This window comes from Anser anser (assembly GCF_964211835.1).
Source record: "Anser anser genome assembly, chromosome: 2".
Classification (NCBI taxonomy): domain Eukaryota; kingdom Metazoa; phylum Chordata; class Aves; order Anseriformes; family Anatidae; genus Anser; species Anser anser.
In genome coordinates this window covers 192,228-211,470 of record NC_139721.1, presented here as the reverse complement: position 1 = coordinate 211,470, position 19,243 = coordinate 192,228, and the positions used below count along the sequence as shown (strand labels likewise).

The window sequence follows — 19,243 nt, the reverse complement described above, 5'->3', positions numbered from 1 at the left end:
TGGGCATTTGTTCACTAGTGGACAACAAGCTGGACTAGCCAGTAAGTGGGAAACAGGTAGGCTGGGTATATGGGCTCCAGATCTGGCTGGGGTATTGGACAGACATTGGAGACGTGCTGATACTCAAGGGTTCCATGAAAGCATGCGTGTGCTTGTGAGTCTTGAGAGTGGGGAGTGTGAGTGCTTTCCCTTGAGAACTTCAATACTGATCAGCCAAATAGGAAAAACGAGACTTGACTGCCTGTATTGATGTTACTTCTTGTAGTGTTGAATGTGACTGCTGTTGAGAGCAACCTCAGCTGAAGGCACCAGGTTTGGTTCCAGCAGGCAGGCAGAAGGAATCACGAGGCCCCAGATCGCTGGAGGACACAGCTACTTAGAACATTCCTTAATATTAACCTCCTCAGAGAAGAAGAAAAACTGAACAGTTGGACTAAAACATGGTGTATGCGATTATATGTGTAGAAAAATATGATCTATTATGTAACATTTTGCAGCCATTTATATGTTTATTCATACAAGTGGTGAGAAGCTCATTCAGAGATTAAATAGGCTGCAGAACCATTGATCTGAACCAATGAGACTGATACAGCATGTATTCACAAGATCTAACTGGACGAAAAAAATGATACCTAATCAATAGTCAAGTATCATCAAAGTCCTGCCATAAGAGTAGAAAAGAGATTACTGAGCCCTGTGTGTGGGAATATCATTGTTTCAAGCCAAAGGCCACTACAATCACAAAGTTCATATACCTGTTTTATCTTCATTCACTCTGTGTCTCAGTGAGCAGCAATCAGCCATATCCATTACTGATCACACAGATGTTTGTGCTGTGCATTGGTTCAGCCTACTGTATGACCTAGTTGAAATACAGATCCAGACAAAATTTCCTAGGATAGGGAATAGCAAGCTGCTGTGGACTGATGTAAGCAGAATGAAGAATAGCCTGCACATCTTTTCAAGTGGGTTCACTGTTACTTCGTTTGCTGCTTTCTCTCCCAGTGCTGAAGTCTAACAGCTGTAACAACTGCTGCAATCTGAAATTAGGTACACTTATTTCTGATTACTTTGTTTTATCCCACTGTAGCATCATGTCATTAACCCATATTATAAGCAATCTGGGGCAGCAAATGTCTCTTTCCTACTGGCTCTTTGTTTAAAGGCAGTCAGCATAAAAGAGCCCTGGTGAAGACATTAGTCACAAATAGTAATTATCTAAAGGTATTACTAAATTAATCCAGTATGATAATGCATACATAAAATTAGTAAAAATAAATAAATAAAAAATTAACAAATGCATCGAATGACAATTCCTTAAAAATAACTAGTATTATCTTGGAAATAATAAAGAAAAAATAAACATAACCAACCTTCTGAATAAAAAGGCAGCAAAACATTATTAATAGTTGGGGGGGGGTGGTGATGTACATGAAGCAGGGGCTGGACTGTGTGGAACTTGAAGTTGGCGATGGCATGAGAGCCTCTGGGTAAGGATTAAGGGAGGAACAAATAAAAGGGATGTTGTGGGAGTCTATTACAGACCACCCGTCCAGGATGACAACGCTGATGAATTATTCTTTGTGGAACTAAGAGATGCCTTGAGATCAACTCCCCTTGTCCTTATGGGGGGCTTCAACTTGCCGGACGTCAACTGGGATTACCACACAGCTGACATGAGCAAGTCCAGGAGGTTCCTAAAGCACCTAGAAGATAACTTCTTGGTCTTTTTAGCTTTAATACCTTCTTTGCCTCTGTCTTCAATGCTAATGATGGGCTTCGGGACCCAGGGTGCCCTGAGCTGGAGAACCATGATGGTGGGAATGATAAACTCCCAACTGCCCCTGAACATGTGCAGGATTTGCTGCGCCACCTGGATCCATACAAGTCCATGGGTCTGGATGGGATTCATCCTAGGGTGCTTAGAGAGCTGGCTGACATCATCGCGGGACCTCTCTCAATTATTTTTCAACGATCTTGGGAACCTGGAGAGGTTCCAGTAAACTGGAAGCTGGCAAATGTACCAATTTTCAAGAAGGGCAAGAAAAAAGACCCTGGCAATTACAGGCCTGTCAGTCTCACATCAGTGCCTGGTAAAATTATGGAGAAGATTATCCCTGAAGTTATTGAAGCGAACCTGGGGGACAATGCAGTCGTAGGTCCCAGCCAACATGGGTTCATGAGGGGCAGGTCCTGTTTAACAAATCTGATTTCCTTTTATGGTAAGATCACCCATCTAGTCAGTCAAGGGAAACCAGCTGATGTGATCTTTTTGGATTTCAGTAAAGCTTTTGACACAGTTTCCCATAGGATCCTACTGGATAAAATGTCCAGCATACAGCTAAACAAAAACATCATACGATGGGTGAGCAATTGGCTGATGGGCAGGGCTCAAAGGGTGGTGGTAAATGGGGACACATCAGGCTGGTGGACGGTCACCAGTGGGATCCCCCAAGGCTCCATTTTAGGGCCAGTCTTCCTCAATGTTTTTATAAACAATTTGGATGTAGGACTAGAAGGTGTTTTGAGCAAATTTGCCAGTAACACTGAACTTGGAGGAGTTGTGGACTCTGTTGAGGGTGGAAAGGCCTGGCAGAGAGATCTGGACAGACTGGAGAGCTGGGCGATCACCAACTGCATGAAGGTTAACAAGAGCAGGTGCTGGGTCCTGCACCTGAGACGGGGCAACCCTGGCTATACGTACAGACTGGGCGACGAGACGCTGGAGAGCAGCCCCACAGAGAGAAAGCTGGGGGTTATGGTTGACAGCAAGTTGAATATGAGCCAGCAGCGTGCCCTGGCAGCCAGGAGGGCCAACCACATCCTGGGGTGCATCAAGCACGGCATTGCTAGTCAGTCGAGGGAAGGGATTGTCCTGCTCTACTCTGCGCTGGTACGGCCTCACCTTGAGTACTGTGTGCAGTTCTGGGCACCACAATACAAAAAGGACATGAAACTGTTGAAGGCTGTTCAGAGAAGGACTACAAAGATGGTGAAGGGCCTAGAGGGAAAGATGTATGATGAGCAGCTGAGGTCACTTGGCCTGTTCAGCCTGGAAAAGAGGCTGAGGGGACACCTCATCGCGGTCTACAGCTTCCTCACGAGGGGGAGTGGAGGGGAAGGCACCAATCTATTCTCTTTAGTCACCAGTAATAGGACCCGAGGGAATGGTGTCAAGCTGAGGCAGGGGAGGTTTAGGCTAGACATCAGGAAGAGGTTCTTCACTGAGAGGGTTGTTGCACACTGGAACAGGCTCCTCAGGGAAGTAGTCACTGCACCAAGCCTGTTGGAGTTTAAGAAGCATTTGGACTGTGCACTTAATCACATGGTCTGAAATTTTGGGTAGACCTGTGTGGTGCCTGGAGTTGGACTTGATGATCCTCATGGGTCCCTTCCAACTTGGGATATTCTATGATTCTAGTTATTGATTGGAAAGATGCAAGTAATACCCTAATGCTGTAAGTGTGATGAAGTATTTTAGACCATTAGCAATGAGACCACCTCTGTTAGGAGCTCCCTTCTTAAAATCAGCCATTCTAGATAATTTTCATTCCAGAGTATAACAGACACTGGCTCAGGAAACGTCAAACCTATTTAAAGTTCAGAAAACTTGGAAGAGCTGATAATGATAACATAATGTTGCTGATTCATTTGTGTATACAGCAGTAGTGAGCCTGACAATAAAAGTATCTGTACAGTTTGATAGTCAGATTTTTAAGCTAGAAGAAAAAAGTTCAATAAATACAGTTTAAAGGATGGGAGAAGGGATTTTAAAATGTTGTTTATTTAATTTACTGAAGACTGAAAGGTGATGTGTTTATTTTAGTTGCATTACTGACAAATATTTAAGTCAAATACAGGTTACTAGACTCAATGCAGAAGACTAAATTCTATGTACGTTATAACATAGGAGACTGAAGCAGAAGAGTGATAGTTTTTTCTGGCCATAAGCTCTATGAAGGCAAGTGCCACTACACTGACATTCACCTCAAATACGGTACCCAAGAAGAACACTTCAAATGGGATCTTGCTTGCTGGTAGAAACTAGAGCCAGAGTTTACGTGGATTTTACTTTCCTTTACAGGTAATTTTTAAACTTTATTACAAATAATTATTATTTAAGGAATAAAAGGTTTGTAAAGCCACACACTGAAACCTTGCTGAAAATTTTTGTGAAACAATCACAAAAAAAAATTTGCGAACCAATCTTGATTTGACCTTCAGGGGGATTTGAAAATTCACATTTCAGTATCATACAGGAAAAAGACCTAAACGAAATGAAACTTGCTTTCCTTACAGTCATCTTTGGTTCAACTCAACCTAAATCTCATCTTCAGATTAGAAGTGCTATTTATCCCATCTAATTTTAGGTATTTCTATCTAAGGTAGCTGATTCATCTCCCTCTGTACTCAGTGGGGTTTAGCTGCAGTTCACCTCTCTGTTTTCGAAGGCCTGAATTGCATCCTAGGCTCCATTGACATAGTAACAAGCCCTCCACAGACTCTAAAATAATCATGGGTAACTTGCCGTGTTGTGGACACCTACATAGTAATCACCAATGTTGAGTCAAATAAATTCTGCTTTAAATACATATATCATTACCAGGACACTATTGGCAGTATCATCACTTTTTTGGGCCTCAAAGTTTCCTGACAGTAGGAAAGATATATTATCTAAAAGATAACATGAAAAAAAACTCTGACCTTAAAAAAAATAACCTCCTTTTGAATGTTGTTTCAGTTAAAATTAAATGGAAGGACAAATAAAGACAGGACTATATCTTAAACTATTCACTTAAAAAAAGGAGACAATGTAATTTCCTTAGACTAATGAATAGATATGAAAGAACCTTGAAATTTCTTTACAACAAATGTGCTAAAACTGCTTCTTTAGCATTGTCGACGGAGTATTAGGTAATTCAGGAAGCACACTCCAGGCTGTACTCCTGTCTGTGAATCTCACAAACATCCTTCTTCAATTCTTGAAGATTCCGTATTAGAACTGGAGTGCTGATAACTTCACACAGGGAAGGAATCAGCTTCATCTTTGCAACAGACTCTTCACTTACAATGTTAGTTTTCTTTGCCATTAGGGAAAATGCCAGATGACATGGACTCAAAGCCAAGCAGCTTACAAATGGCACACAGCCCTGTGCATCTCTTGGCACAACCTGCCTACGGAAGGTTCAGATCAGCTCATGGATGAAAACCAGCTGGTCAAAGCAGAACCTGAGAAAGAAAATGGTCATAATGTTAGATAAATGAAAGTATTTTGGAAAGCCTTCTATCATGTATACCTTTCTTTGGCTGAAGGTACACACAATTGGAGCAGTCGGTGTGTAGTTTAGACATTATCAGACTCACAGGCATCAGCTGCAATAAAAAAATTCAATTAAATGTTAGAAAAAGCAAAATCACCATGAGAGCGGTCAAGCTTAGGAACAGGAACTGAATGAAGCTGTGGGATCACTGTCTTTGGAGATACTAAAAAAAAAAAAACACAGAAAATACTACTAAATAACATGATCTAATGGATTCTGAATTGAATGGGGATGCTGGACTATATGTCTCCAATGACACCTTTCAAACCAAAATTATTCTATGATTTCTTTCTTAATCTATACTCAGATAACAGCAACAACTAATACATTCACCTATCTTTGATTATCTAGAAGATTCAATCTTATCCCAGTGGATGATGACCCCAGTTATTCATGCTTTTGAACAACTGCATTAACCAATCACGCTTTAACTTTACAGAATACAGCAGAGTATTTCCTCAGCAATGTGTTAACCACAAGATCATCAAACTGACCAAGTACTCCTTACAATGGCTTCTTTGGATAAGCACCTTTGGATAAATTCTAAGTTGTGCTTCTTACCTCCAGGGCGTGCACATGGAAAATACAAAGATCACCTGAAGTTCTAAATTTTGATGGAGATTGTCATAACCATCCCAATCGCACAACAGAACTTTCCATCAGAGAGCAAATTTGCTTAGGCTTACTTGTATTTCAAAACATTTATTTGACCTTGCCTTTTCTAACAAAGATAGCAACCTACACACTGAAAACAAGAACAACATAAAAATTTTATCAAAGGAAAATATTCCAAGACATACACAATTATGCCAAAGAGAAGAGGAAAACAGCAAGACAAAGCAGAGATTAGCCACATGATGTGCTGCTGGAAAGCATCTATTTGTAGCTGAAATCACTGACAGATATGAAACTACAGAGTTAAGATTGTTTTACCTCTACAGGTGGCCATCCATCCCGCATTCCTTGTATTCCTAAAAGCTGTGATTCTTGAAGTCTTCAACTAAGCACTCAAAGTAAGTGGGGCATTGTAAATAGAATATTCCTGCTCCAGTTCCTTTCCTCCAAAATAGAGATAATCACACCATCACAGCCCAATTGAGTACTTAGAATTTAATTGGTGTTTGTTAAGCATTCCAGTAGTATACTGATGAATAGCACAGCAACACCTACATGGAAGTTAATAACTCCATTCAGTGTGGTGCTTAAGTGGCGTGTGGTGAATAATGCCCTGGGCAACACAGTGAAGGATGATTAAAAGCTGTATTTACTGGTTACCTCCTCAGTTGGAACTCTCTCCATCCTTTTGCATTGAGTGAAATAAGCTCCTTCTGAAAAATATCCCACAAGGATGCTACTGAAGTCTGTATAATCATGCACATTTCCAAATTCTGAAGACATCCCCTCCTGTCTTGGCTCCTTAATATTAAATTACGTTTTGTAATACTCACACGAAATTACCATACATGACCATACAGAAGGAAGCAAGACCCAGGCACGGACGGTACGGGATGCGCGGCCACGCACTGACTGCGCTGTGCGTGCATACGCACCACACACCACGGCTAACCCGGGCGCGCCCGGCCTTCCTGCGCCGCTCACCCTCGGCCACAGTACCCGGACTCCCCCCACGCCCTCCCGCCGCAGGGCCCGGTCCCGCCGTCCTTGCGCTGCGCGGGCACCCAGGCGCCGCCAGCAGGATAAAGTCAACGAGCGCCGAGGCAGGACGGTGCTCCCCTCCCCGCCTCTGTAACATGGCGCCCGCGTCGCCCCGGCCCCGCCCCCGCCCCCGCCCCCGCCCCCGCCCGCCGCGGTGCCCGGGCCCGCCAGAACCGGGCTGCCAGGCCTGAGTCACCGCCGCCTCCCGCGGAGCCGCCTCCCGCCGCGCCCTCCCAGCCGCCCGGGCACCGCCCGGCACACAGCAGCCGTGGCGGTTGCCAGGCTGAATAAGATAGAACATGAAAGGCGAAATAACAGGAGCTGCCACGCCCGGGGCTGCGGGGAATCTCGCTTAACCCTTCTCAGCCTGCGCTTGAAGCTGGCCCCAACTCCACGCGCGGCTGCAGTGCCAGCAGGACAGCCCCTCTGCCAGCGAGGCCGGGGTGCAAATGACAGTGTATGGGGCGGGGGGGCTGTGCAGGGAGACGGGGGAGGCACGGCTATGGCCTCGGTTACACTTTTGCACAGCACCCCCAGGGAGACAGGAGGGGCCGCGGGTAAAGCCTCAGGTACTCTTTAAGGGTGCTCCCAGGAAGATGGGGGTGCATGGGCATGGCCTCAGGTACCTTTCAGAGGCATGCCAGTGCCCTGTTGTGGAAGAGGGAGGCTGAGGGTCCAGCACTCCAATCACTCCTATTGTGATGGTGCCATGGCCCGGGCCCTATGGCCGCACAGTGCACAACACAACGGTCTCCCCAGCATGGACCCCTGAGCATGGCAAGTCTGTGCTGAGCCCAAACCCTCAATTCCAGGGCAGCTACTGGACTACGGTGTGCATGGGCCAAACCTGGGACTGGCAGCCAGGGTCCCTGCACGGCTGTCAGTACTGAGCCTGCTTCCCAGGCCTGCTCCAAGGCCCAGGCCTGAGCTGGTCTGACAGGCTCGGGGCAGACGGAAGGGAGAGGCCGCCTGCGGCTCAGGAATGTGCAGCCCTTATCTCTGGCTCCCCTGCAATCCTGGGGAGGGAATAACTCTCCGGAGTTTGCCTTTCTCTCGCTCTTACTCACCCTCTGCCCTGGGTGGAGCTTGATTCTCGCTGGATTGGAGGTGCCCGTGAATCAGGCTGCAGGCACGTCCAGGGGAGCGGAGAGCTGGAGAGCACGACCCACCACCTGCCCTGGCTCACCTGGGAAGGTAGGAGAAGTTCAGGCACCTCGTGGGGTACCTGAATGGCTTCGTGAAGTGGTGGGCAGGGGCTGGGGAGGTCCTCTCCTGCTCCTCTGTGCAGGACTCAGTGCTTAGGATTTGGGGCAGGGACTTTCTGCAGGTAGTTTGTGGGCAGAAGATGGCTGCTTTGTGGGGCCGAAAGGTTCCAGTAGCAGGAGCTCCCATCTGTGTCATGACTGCTGCAGTAGGAGGAGAAACCCAGTAGGAGACAGAAGAGGTGAGTGGGGAGGGAGAATGCTCCAGCACAGTCGGAAGGCATTGTGGCTAGTGAGGGAAGAGACCTCTCGTTCCTTAGGTAGCCTGATCAAAACTTCTCAGTGAATGCTTCGCTGAGCCTGTGGCCCATCTCCTTTGAGAAAGCCCCAGGGAGGGTACATTTCCAGACTTAGCCCTGTCTTCATGAAGAGATCTCACAGCTTGACTCAGCTTCCCACGGCAGAGTCTGAGCTGGCCATCTCCTTGGACAGAAAACCCTGTAGGCATGTGTGCTCAGGTGACTGGGATGAGGACTTCGCTGGTTGTAGGGCTGGAAGGGCCAAGGTCTGCAGTAGGCAAAGAGCCGTGAGACATCTGTTGAGGCCCACTGCACCCATACTTGCTTTGACCTCACTCCGCATGCATGGGTGTGTAGCTGTCTGCTGACATGGCCTGCAAGCAGCGACACAGACATTCATGCACGTACATGCAAAAGCACAGACAGATGCGTGTGGACACATGCATGCACAGGCACACACGCATATAGCTCATTTTTTCCACAGATGTGAGCCTTCTGGTTTTGTGTGTACGCAGAGAGGAAGGGGAAGGTCTTGTATTCGTGACACTAAAATGACTGAGGTCAATAGAATTCAATTATGGCTTTTGTCTGGCCCGAGGACCAACGTTCTCTATCTTCTAAAACAGTTAGAGGGGAAGGAGGCACTTGGAGAGGGACAGAAGCTTTTAAAAACCTTATTTTGCTGAAAGAAATTAATTCATGAAAGTTACAATAAGCTCAGCTGTAAATACAGGAGTAACAACTCTAGGCAACAAACCAGCCCCCAAGCAGAGCAGTGACAAACACTGCAGAACACTGGTGGTCGGTATCCCTTTGCACAGCTTACAATAGCATGTGTTTTCATTGAACAACCAGTAAAGAAAGAGACAAGCAGACAGAAAAAATATAGCACCTCTTCACCCCTTTGCAGGGGCACAGGAGGGTTGCAGTTTGGTGAGGCAAAGTTATATTAATTTTGGCCTAACTCCCATTGGTTTGAGGGGCTTCAGAGATGTATATGAATTTCTGAGAGCTGTATTTGCTTGTCACCTGGCAGTGCAAACAGGAGTATACTGAGGAAGAAAAAAGTTTTGCTTATGGTGTGGCTGCAGGGAAAATTGCATGCCGAAAGAAAAAACAAAAATGTCATACCAGAGTCTGGTTTGATTGTGACAGAGTAGGATCATAGAACAGGAAGCAGATACCTGCATTTTCTATCTTATTGTTCAGACAATCTTAATTTTCTGAGCAACAAAAATTTAGCCCCAAACCTTGTAGTATTGGACTTATTTCTATTTTATAAGTGGAAAACTTTTGGACTGCTTATCATGCCCCATTTGGCAGGCCTTAATGAGGAAGAACAGTTTTGTGAATGGATTTCTAAAATCTAAGCCACAGTGCGGGGTAGAGTAAAGGCCAAGGGTTGCATGCAGTTGTCCTCCAAATTATATGTTACATTATTTGGCCTTTTTCTTGAGGTTATACATGTTCTCTAGTGCATGAAGGAACAAGCAAAAGGCTTGACTGAAAAAGAGTAAGTTTGGCATAAGTGTTGCCAGCACTTCAGGTAATCTCTGTAGAGGCCCCTTTTGCATGCAGAATCACACTTCAGTTTTCAGTTTGTCTTAGCATACATAAGTAGCTGTAAACATCAAATTTTGGCCTAGTAACTTTCTGCAGGCTGGATTTACACATACCACTTCATGCTCTTTATTGCATAAGACAGTTAAGATTGACATCCTGACACACTGTCTCAATAACCACTTCACAAGGAAAATTATGACATGTAATTTTTGTTTTACTTTTCCTTTCCACTGTGCTGTAGGAAGATCCCATGGACATTCCAAATGTATGGCTACAGCAAAGAATATTTTGTGGGATCCCTTGCACAGAGTAGCAAGCAGAGGTGAATGGGAGTCCAGCAGGTGGTCTGAAGTGCTGACCAGATTCCCAGTTCTGCTCTGTCACATGCCGGTAGCACACAGTATGTTTACTACTCACCTTGGTCATTGAGTTTATTATATCAGTTCATAGGGTGAGCTAGCAAATGTATGTAATATGGAAGGTAAAGCTGTAATCTCTGGAAGCTCAGTAAACAAACTGATTAAATGAGTTGAAGCAATTTTTTATCTGGTGACTGTGACTTCAGACAAAATTAAACTCCTAGACCACAGCAGGCTAATATAGTGTTTTTTAAAATGAGGACTGTGATGCATATAAAACCATCTAGAGTAAAGAATGGGATCACATTCACTCAGATGCTTTGACATAGGGTGATAGTAGAGGCTGCCCAGATAACCAGAAGAAAAAGCCTATAGTTATATATATGACATTGTAATAGGAATAATAAATTTCATATTTTTATCTTCTAAACAGAAATTTTAACAGTAACCCAGGCTTTGAGCCTACAGCCTACAACCAAGAGAGCTTTAGAATGTGAACACAGAGACTTCAGCAGAAAATACAGAAAGGAAGATCGAAAGAGGAAGGATAATTGCTGTGAGGATTTAGCAGATGCAGCTGTGGCTGAGAAAGTGTCTAATTCAGAGTACTGCCCGCATTTCACCAGACTGCTCTGCAGAACATATCTAAGCCTTACTTGGTGAGAAGAGCAGTTAATAGGAAGGTAATTAAGTCTCCGGTGTGGTCCAGCACCCAGTGTTTTTCCAGCCACAGCTCTTGTAAAATTTCCATGGTAATACATTATTTCTAAACCAGGAAATTCTGGAGTACCCTTGAAAACTGAAAGTTCTCTACACTATATCAAGTTTCTAATCTACAAGAACGTCACTATGAGATTGGCAAGTAAGAGGCCTTAAATTGAGAAACCCTTTCTCAGAAGAAGTTTAATACTTAGTACAGAAAGCTAGCACCCATAGGAGTAGCTCTTAGAAAGGATGAGCATAGCTGTCACTATTAATTGACTGCTGCAGCAGGATTACAAAGCACTAGCCATCCCTCCATTACACAATGCAGAATTAAAAACAAACAAACAAAAAAAAAACCCCAAACACCTCAAACAGTATTCCAGGAGACAGGTCCACCCCCCAGTCGTTTACCTACTACAGCATTTTCTTGAGAGCAAACCAACATTTTCCATGTCTTGTTACCACAATGCCAGCCCAAGTAGTTTTACCATAGGCAATACTGTTCTCTCCTAAAGCTGACCCTCCCAGAATATTAGCAACCTATTTTCCTATCTTCTATTTTATCAAGCCAAATATAATTTTTAAATAGTTTGTTTCTAGACTTTGGGGGTTCAGAATATTTTGGAATTCTGAAAATTTTTCACAGCCCATCATAAGGAAATACGTGATGTCATTTAACATGACTGTATGGGCCAGCTGTGGCCTGCTCATTCTTGCCTTCTGGATCACAGTTTGAAAATCACTGCTTCACATTTTTCTACAGGATGTAACTTTGATGACGCTCAAAATCACTGATTCATTTCTTCACCTGAGTTTGGCAAATGCTGCTAGTTGAGAGAGGTTTTGTGGCTGTGTTTGGAAACTACCAGGCTAAACTAAATACTTTTAAGTTGCCCTTCTTTTCTTGCTGTTATCCAGGGCAATGAAAAGACAAGGTGTTTAAGCTCAGCAAATTGTGTATATACTTGCATATAAATATGGGGTCTTGGGCAGAGATCGTATCTTACTACCCCTTTCCAACATGTATGAGACAGCCTTTGCTTCCTCTCAGGCAGTTTCCTCTGCTGGTGTATAGAACACTGTAAAGACCTCAGCTTTTGGGAGTGTCTTAAAGCAGAGAAGCAGGTCCAGCCAGGGAAGTCATCATCTGAGAGAGGCAGACTAGGAACTCGCCATGCAGGCAAAACACGTAACAACAAGCACTGGAGTCAGCATTGGAAAGGAAGATAGAGCCAGCCTGAGGTGCTGAGGCATCACTGGGGGCTGACATCAGGCAGCAGCAGATGAGAGGGAAAGGAAACACTGAGCCAGTTTACTTTTGCTTAGACTGGAGAAATACAATCCATCACTTTTGATTCACACCTGGCACAGAGGAGAATGAAGAAAAATGCAGGCCTTTTTTTTTTTTTTAATGTAGGGCTTTGTGATCTTACAGTGATCATTCAGACAGCATTGTCGAGACTAGAATTTCATGGTACTCTTCTAGAAAAAAAAATTAAAGTCCACTGAAATGGAACAATGTCAAAAGGCATTGAATGATGCACAAGCCAACAAGGTCTATATTTTTCCATTTTCTGATCTTAGTTTTAGTCTGAAGGGAGGATTTTTACGTAGCTAGCTTTATCTGTCACTTTTCCTTCCTCTGCCTAGATTAAAGATTTCCTTATGACAACCTTTTTCTGTGCAGAGATACTTGTAGACTGTGATCACATCATCTCATACTGTTTTCAGTATTAAGTGGGTGACATTCTCTGATCTGATAGCTTTACTGGATCACAAAACTGAATGCTAGTGGTAAGTATCAAACAAAGTCACTCCCAATTACACCAGTGTGAACAGAACCAGACCTCAGGCCAAGCCAGAAGGAAATTTCCCAAGAAGACTCTCTCCTCAAATCAGCAGGTCCTGATAACTGCAAAGGTATAGCTGCATGCTCCTTTCTGTCCTCCTGTTTCTCCCTTGCCAGTGTGTTTTGGCTGGGGAGGGGAGCAATTACATTAGTAACTACACGTACAGAGGTGCACTGGCACAGGAGCAACCAATGCAGTGTCTTTGGGAAAGCCTAAGCAGATGGGTGGGGGAAATCTTTGCTGTTGAGAGATTGAATCCCGTCTCTCATCAGTCCATTTTATCTGCCTTCATCTCCTACTTGTTAAGTTTTCAAAAAGCTCCTTCGTGCTTTCCTTTATCCACTGCCCCTAAGCATGGGAGGAGTTACTCATAAACAGCTACAAAGTCTGCCTTCCTTTTCTCCTTCAGCTTCCTCCTGAAGAAAAACAGGAGTCCCATATTAGCATGCTAAAAAGTAACTTCTGAGGAGCCAGTGTACTGAATACTTGTTTCTTTATACTGCTTCTCTGTACCTGTCTGTATTCTACTATACTTAGAGGAAGAATTTCTTGGGAAGGGACTTCTGTAGTCTGGGTTCATTCTGTACCTAATATAGTAAAGTTCTCATTCATGACTGGTGCTTTTGATACTTACAAATTTGTGAGCATGATTTTATGAAATCATAGAATATCCTGAGTTGGAAGGGACCCACAAGGATCGTCGAATCCAACTCCTGGGTCTCCAAAGGACCACCCAAAAAATCAGACTATGTGTCAGGGAGCGTTGTCCAAACACTTCTTGAACTCCGGCAGGCTCAGTACTGTGACCACTTCCCTGGGGAGCCAGTTACAATGCCCAACCACCCTCTCAGTGAAGAACCTTTTCCTGATACCCAACCTGAACCTCACCTGTTGTAGCTTCAAGCCATTTCCTCGGGCTGGATAAATAATAAACAATTTAGGAAAGCAGACAACTGCATGAAATTCCAAGTAATAACAACTGCCTTCTAGAACAAAAAAATAGAGGACACTGTGAATCAACACTATTTTCTTCCAGACTTCATGAAATGCCAATTTTGTGTGACACTGCAGCTTTGTATGGGGAAAATGGGATCCAGTGTGGTGACTTGTCAAATGATAAATGAAAGCTAGTCTGGAATCTCTGTAAAAGTAAATTCACAACTTTCTTTCTCTTTATTCATTTACTCTTTATCGTGGAGCATGATGTTCTCTATAAGACTTTATCTGTCTCATGCATGCAAAGGTATTACTTTGCCTTTTCTTTAGGCATTGTGATGGTTCTCCTTATGTTAAAAAACTCCATCAAAAATTGTTTTTCCTGTCTCCCTGTAGAAGCTAGCTGTAGTACAGTGCCTATAAACCACATAATTCCAAAACTACTGATATGTAAAATGCTAAATTTGCACATCTCCCTGTTGTTCCTTTGCACCCTTTGCTTGTTTTCCATCTGTATATCATGTCTAATGGGGTCTAGATTACAAAATCTTCTTAAGCAAGCACCAATTTAATAATTGCATCTAGCAACAATGGGATTCTGACTCCCGATCAGAATCTTTTATTATAACTGAAAAATGATTGAAATCAGCAAGTATACTTGCCTGTATCCACTTGGGATTCAGGAAAATTAGTTTCTTGCCACTAGAACCATTCAGCAACAGCAGGACTGAAAGAAAGAAACAAACCATAGTAATCCTGTCCTATAAATCAGCAGGATAATCATTGCTTCTTAGTGGTCCATAATAAAATAGAATATTATGAAAGGAACACAACATAAAACATTACTCTGTGCTGGTGCAGCCTTACCTTGAGTACTGTGTATGGTTTTGGGTGCCACAATATAAGACGGTTACAAAACAATTGGAGAGTGTCCAAAGGAGGACAACAAAGATGGTGAAGGGTCTAGAAGGGAAGACATATGAGAATTAGCTGAGGTTTGTTCACTTGGTTTGTTCACCCTAGAGAAGAGGAAACTCAGGGACAACCTCATTGCTACAGTTTCCTCACTAGCAGAGCAGAGGGGCAGGCACTGATCTCTTCTTTCTGGTAACAGCAACAGGAGCCAAGGGAACAGCATGGAGCTGTGACAGGGGAGGGTCAGGCTGGATATTAGGAAATGGTTCTTCACTGAGAGGGTTTTTGGGCAGTGGAACAGGCTTCCCAGGGAAGTCATCATGGCCCCCAAGCCTGCTGGAGTTCAAGAAGCATTTGGACAATGCTCTGAGACAGGTGGTTTGATTTTTGGATGGTTCTGTGTGGAACCAGGAGTTGGACTTGATGATCCTCGTGGGTCCCTTCCAACTTGGGATATTCTATGATTATACCACTGTATATAAATATATTTATATATATTTCACTTTCATCGTGCAGCTCCATTCCCATCATCTCAAAAAATTACACAGTAGAAGTGAAAAATTCAGAGAAGAGACTAGACTAGAGACGTAAAGCTGCAAACATGTAATAAACAGTTTAATAAGTTAGAGTTCTCCATTTAGAAAAGTGATGATTGAGGAGGGAGTTGACATATAAAATCAGAGGGGCACGATGAAGTTCAGTAGATACTGTTTTTTTATCAAAAGCAAAAGACAAAGAGCAAGAAGCAGATTCTAAAACAAAGGAGACTGTTCTTTATAGCTGAGCTGTAGAACTCCTTGCCTCTGGCTGTTGTAGATGCTGAAATTGTATATGGGTTTGGGAAAACTCTATGTGAGTTTATGATAGTAAAATCCTTTGAAGCTGTCTACAGTCATTAAAGCATATCTGGCTCAGGAAGTTCTTGAACCTCAAGAAGCTAACATTGAATTAGAGAAGCTGGTGAAGCATTATAAATGCTTGGCCTGTCCCTATATATTTTTCACATCATCTGCTCTCAGACCCCATTGGAGATTAGATTCTAGGCTACCAAGACATCTGATCTGAACCTGTACAGCTGTTTTTATGCTCTATTCTCCCTTGGTCATTCAATTTCAGGAATATATATTAAAGAGAGGGTTCAGACATAGAATGAATTCTGGAGAGACTGAGAATTTTGGGATTCTTTATCTAGAGAAGCCAGAAAGTAAATAAATAAATAGAGATGAGGAAAGGGCAGGTGAAGTGCAGAGATGTGCAGAGGGGCTTTTATAGTAGAGATATTTAGTGCTAAAGAACTCAGTACGTAGGATTATAGTATAGTACACTGTATGGAATGGGATTGGGAAAAACTATAACCTTTCTGGAGGATTATGATCTAAATCAGCATCATTTAGATGAGGAAAAGTCATCTCAGTAATTTACAGAGAGAAAATTGCTTGAAATATGTTGTTTTGAATATAGTTTCAGATTAAGGACATGGCTGCACACAAAAATGCTTTGTACTATAACACGTCATCACAGAGTAACTATTTCATAGCAACTACCTATATGCATGTACCCTTACTGTAAAGTTCTCTGTCGTAAATGCAAGGTATTACAGTTCACTTATGTTGAAGAAGTAATTGCCTTTCACTCATGACAAGAAAAGTGCATGGTAGATACAGTGGATCATTAGGTTTCCACAAAAACAGCTTACTTCACAGTAATTGTATATTGAGTCTGTACCCTAATGGCCAGTTGTTAGTTGGATGAATATGCTAAAATCATTCAGTGGATAAAAGTACATTACTTTCAAAAGGCCATTGATAAGATCTCTCATAAAATTTACTGAAAATAAATAAACACTGAAATTATTAAATCTAGAGAGAAATGCAGGTAACTTTGGAAAAAAAAATAACAAACCTAGGTGAAAGAGCACCAGCATAATGCATATTAACCAGCATAATGCAAATGAAACCACGTGTTGCTGGTGCAAGGTAATTTATACAAAGGGAAAAAATGATATAATTATATGCCCTCTGGCATTCAAGTGAATATGCAGTTTGGGTTGGTGATGGTGTATGTTTATTATAATGAGCCCAAATTTCTTCAAATAATCTAAATAACTACTTTCTGAAATATGATTAAAAATCCTACATTATGTTAACAGATTTTGTGTGTTAGGTAGATAATGAAATAGTAATTTATTACTATTGATCATTAAAGAGAAGGTATTAACAATGTTCATTGCTATCAGACTTCCCAGCAATTGAGTCTTTGTCCAGTGCTGCTCAGGAGTTTGATAAGGAGTTTAGGTAATCAGTAAATAATCTGATAACATTCAAGGATAATGTAAAATTTGTCGAAACAGTAGATATCGTTATATATTAAGTTGAAACAGTAAATATCATATATATATTAAGTGCAACATCACAATCTGATTACTGGAGTTCCTGAAGGGAGTCCAGTGAAGGGCTATGAAGATGCGTAGGGGGCTGGAGCATCTCTTAGGAGGAAAGGCTGAGGGAGCTGGGCCTGTTTAGCCTGGAGAAGAGAAAGCTGAAAGGGGATCTTATCAATGTATTTCAATATCTTAAGGGAGGGTGACAAGATGTTGGGGCCAGACTCTTTTCAGTGGTGCCCAGCAATAGGACAGGAAAAAATGGGCACAAACTGAAACACAGGAAGTTCCATCTGAATATGAGGAAAAAATTCTTTACTGTGAGGGCGACACAGCGCTGGAACAGGTTACCCAGAGAGGTTGTAGAGTCTCCTTCCCTGGAGGTATTCAAAACCTGCTTTGTCATGGTCCTGTGCAATGTGCTCTAGGTGACCCTGCTTGAGCAGGGAGGTTGGACTAGATGATCTCCAGAGGTCCTTTCCAACCTCACCATTCTGTGATTCTGTTAAATGTATTTTTAGTAGTAAGATGTAAAACAATACACATAAATCCAGAATAAAGGTTAGAATTGAAGATTTAGTCATTTTACCATGAAATGTAGTGTAAGATGAAAGTCACTAGAAGTACACTGTTCCTTGTTTTGGTATTGTGATACAAAGATGGATTACATTTCCAAAGTTCGGAGAATTCATAAGGAAAAGCCCCAGACATTTTTCAGGGTCAGTAAACACGCCCTACCAAGACAGAAAGTTCAACTTATCATGGAGAAAGCTGAGAAGTGATTTACTTGAAGACACAGAAGATGTGGTAATAGGTAATTTTTCAGTTTTGCTCATGGAGGCATTATAACAGTTAAAATCTGAAGATAAAGATTAATTTGACTTTGAAAAGAGATGCATTGTCACAGAAGGAAAAGTAAATGATCACTGAATTAGCTTGCTAAGAAAATGGTTGACTCACAGATATCTGGTTGTTGTGGTTTAACCCGGCTGGCAGCTAAACACCACACAGCCGTTCGCTCACCCTCCCCCCTCCCTCTCTGGGATGGGGGGAGAGAAACGGGAAAGTGAAGCCTGTGAGTTGAGATAAAGACGGTTTATTAAGACAGGAAAATAATAATAACAATAATAATAATAATAGTGATAATGGTAATAGTATTAACAATAATAATGTGTAAGAAAACAAGTGATGCACAATGCAATTGCTCACCACCCGCTGACCGATGCCCAGCCTATTCCCGAGCAGCCGGCCCCCCCACCCCGGCCAGCCACCCCTATATATTGTTTAGCATGACGTCAGATGGTATGGAATACCCCTTTGGCCAGTTTGGGTCAGCTGTCCTGGGTCTGTCCCCTCCCAGCTCCTGCTGCACCCCCAGCCTGCTCGCTGGCAGGACAGAGCAAGAAGCCGAAAAGTCCTTGGCCTGGTGTAAACACTGCTCTGCAACAATTAAAACATCAGCATGTTATCAGCGCTCTTCTCATCCTAATCCAAAACATAGCACCCTACCAGCTACTATGAGCTACTTAACTCTGTCCTAACTGGAACCAGGACACTGGTATTTTAAAAATAAAATCTATCTAATATATATATTTAACTACAGTTACTGGGAGGAATGTATTCACCAGTGTGAAAAAGCCTACAGTGTGCAAGCTGATAGATTGTTTTGCTCTTTTTCTGCTCTTTGTGTTTGTACTTCTCTACTCTACACACTCTGCTCTGCTGGATTCTACCAGTCAGAATTTCTGTATAGTATTGTGTGCTGCATGGTTACTGCTCTTCCATGCATATATTAAAATAAAATTGATAATCACTTCTGATATTGCAGGACTTGTCTGAAGGAATCAGCAAGTAGTTTTCCTCATGGTGCAACTAGGTAAATGTATTTAGAGCTTTTCATGTTCCTTTGATACAGCTGACCACAGCTACAGGTAGAATGAGACGGTGGAATGATGAGTTGCAAAATTCAAGGCAGATTTTCAATGGCTGGCAATATTCAGTGCTAAGCTAACCCCCTTCATGTACTCTTAATTTATTAAAAAACAGTTATGATATCG

The 19,243-nt window shown here is 42.8% G+C and overlaps 1 protein-coding gene and 2 long non-coding RNA genes across 7 annotated transcripts in view; 1 reads left to right on the top strand and 2 right to left on the bottom strand.

Moving 5' to 3' along the window:
* Positions 1-3,756: 3,756 nt before the first annotated feature.
* On the bottom strand, positions 3,757-7,103 carry LOC310895266. 3 transcript variants are annotated; one of them, XR_014580592.1, is made up of 3 exons: positions 6,255-7,086; positions 5,419-5,484; positions 3,757-5,229 (listed from the first exon to the last, which is right to left on the bottom strand). It is a non-coding gene; the product is annotated as an uncharacterized lncRNA (long non-coding RNA). The 3 variants fall into 3 exon arrangements; XR_014580590.1 differs by lacking the exon at positions 5,419-5,484 and having other exon boundaries at positions 6,255-7,103; XR_014580591.1 differs by having other exon boundaries at positions 3,757-5,484.
* A 935-nt stretch (positions 7,104-8,038) lies between these two features.
* The window catches only part of FAM83H (family with sequence similarity 83 member H), a 30,330-nt gene continuing 19,125 nt past the window's right edge, over positions 8,039-19,243 (top strand). Inside the window, exon 1 of one of the 3 annotated variants that reach the window (XM_083826322.1) lies at positions 8,039-8,171. The gene's annotated coding sequence lies outside the window, so the exon portion shown is untranslated. Of the gene's footprint in view, positions 8,172-8,200; positions 8,422-19,243 lie in introns of those variants that run through there. The other 2 variants (XM_083826323.1, XM_083826325.1) reach the window with 2 other exon arrangements.
* The window catches only part of LOC310895267, a 67,370-nt gene continuing 66,395 nt past the window's right edge, over positions 18,269-19,243 (bottom strand). Inside the window, exon 2 of the long non-coding RNA XR_014580594.1 lies at positions 18,269-18,626. This is a non-coding gene — a long non-coding RNA (uncharacterized lncRNA). The remainder of the gene's footprint in view (positions 18,627-19,243) is intronic.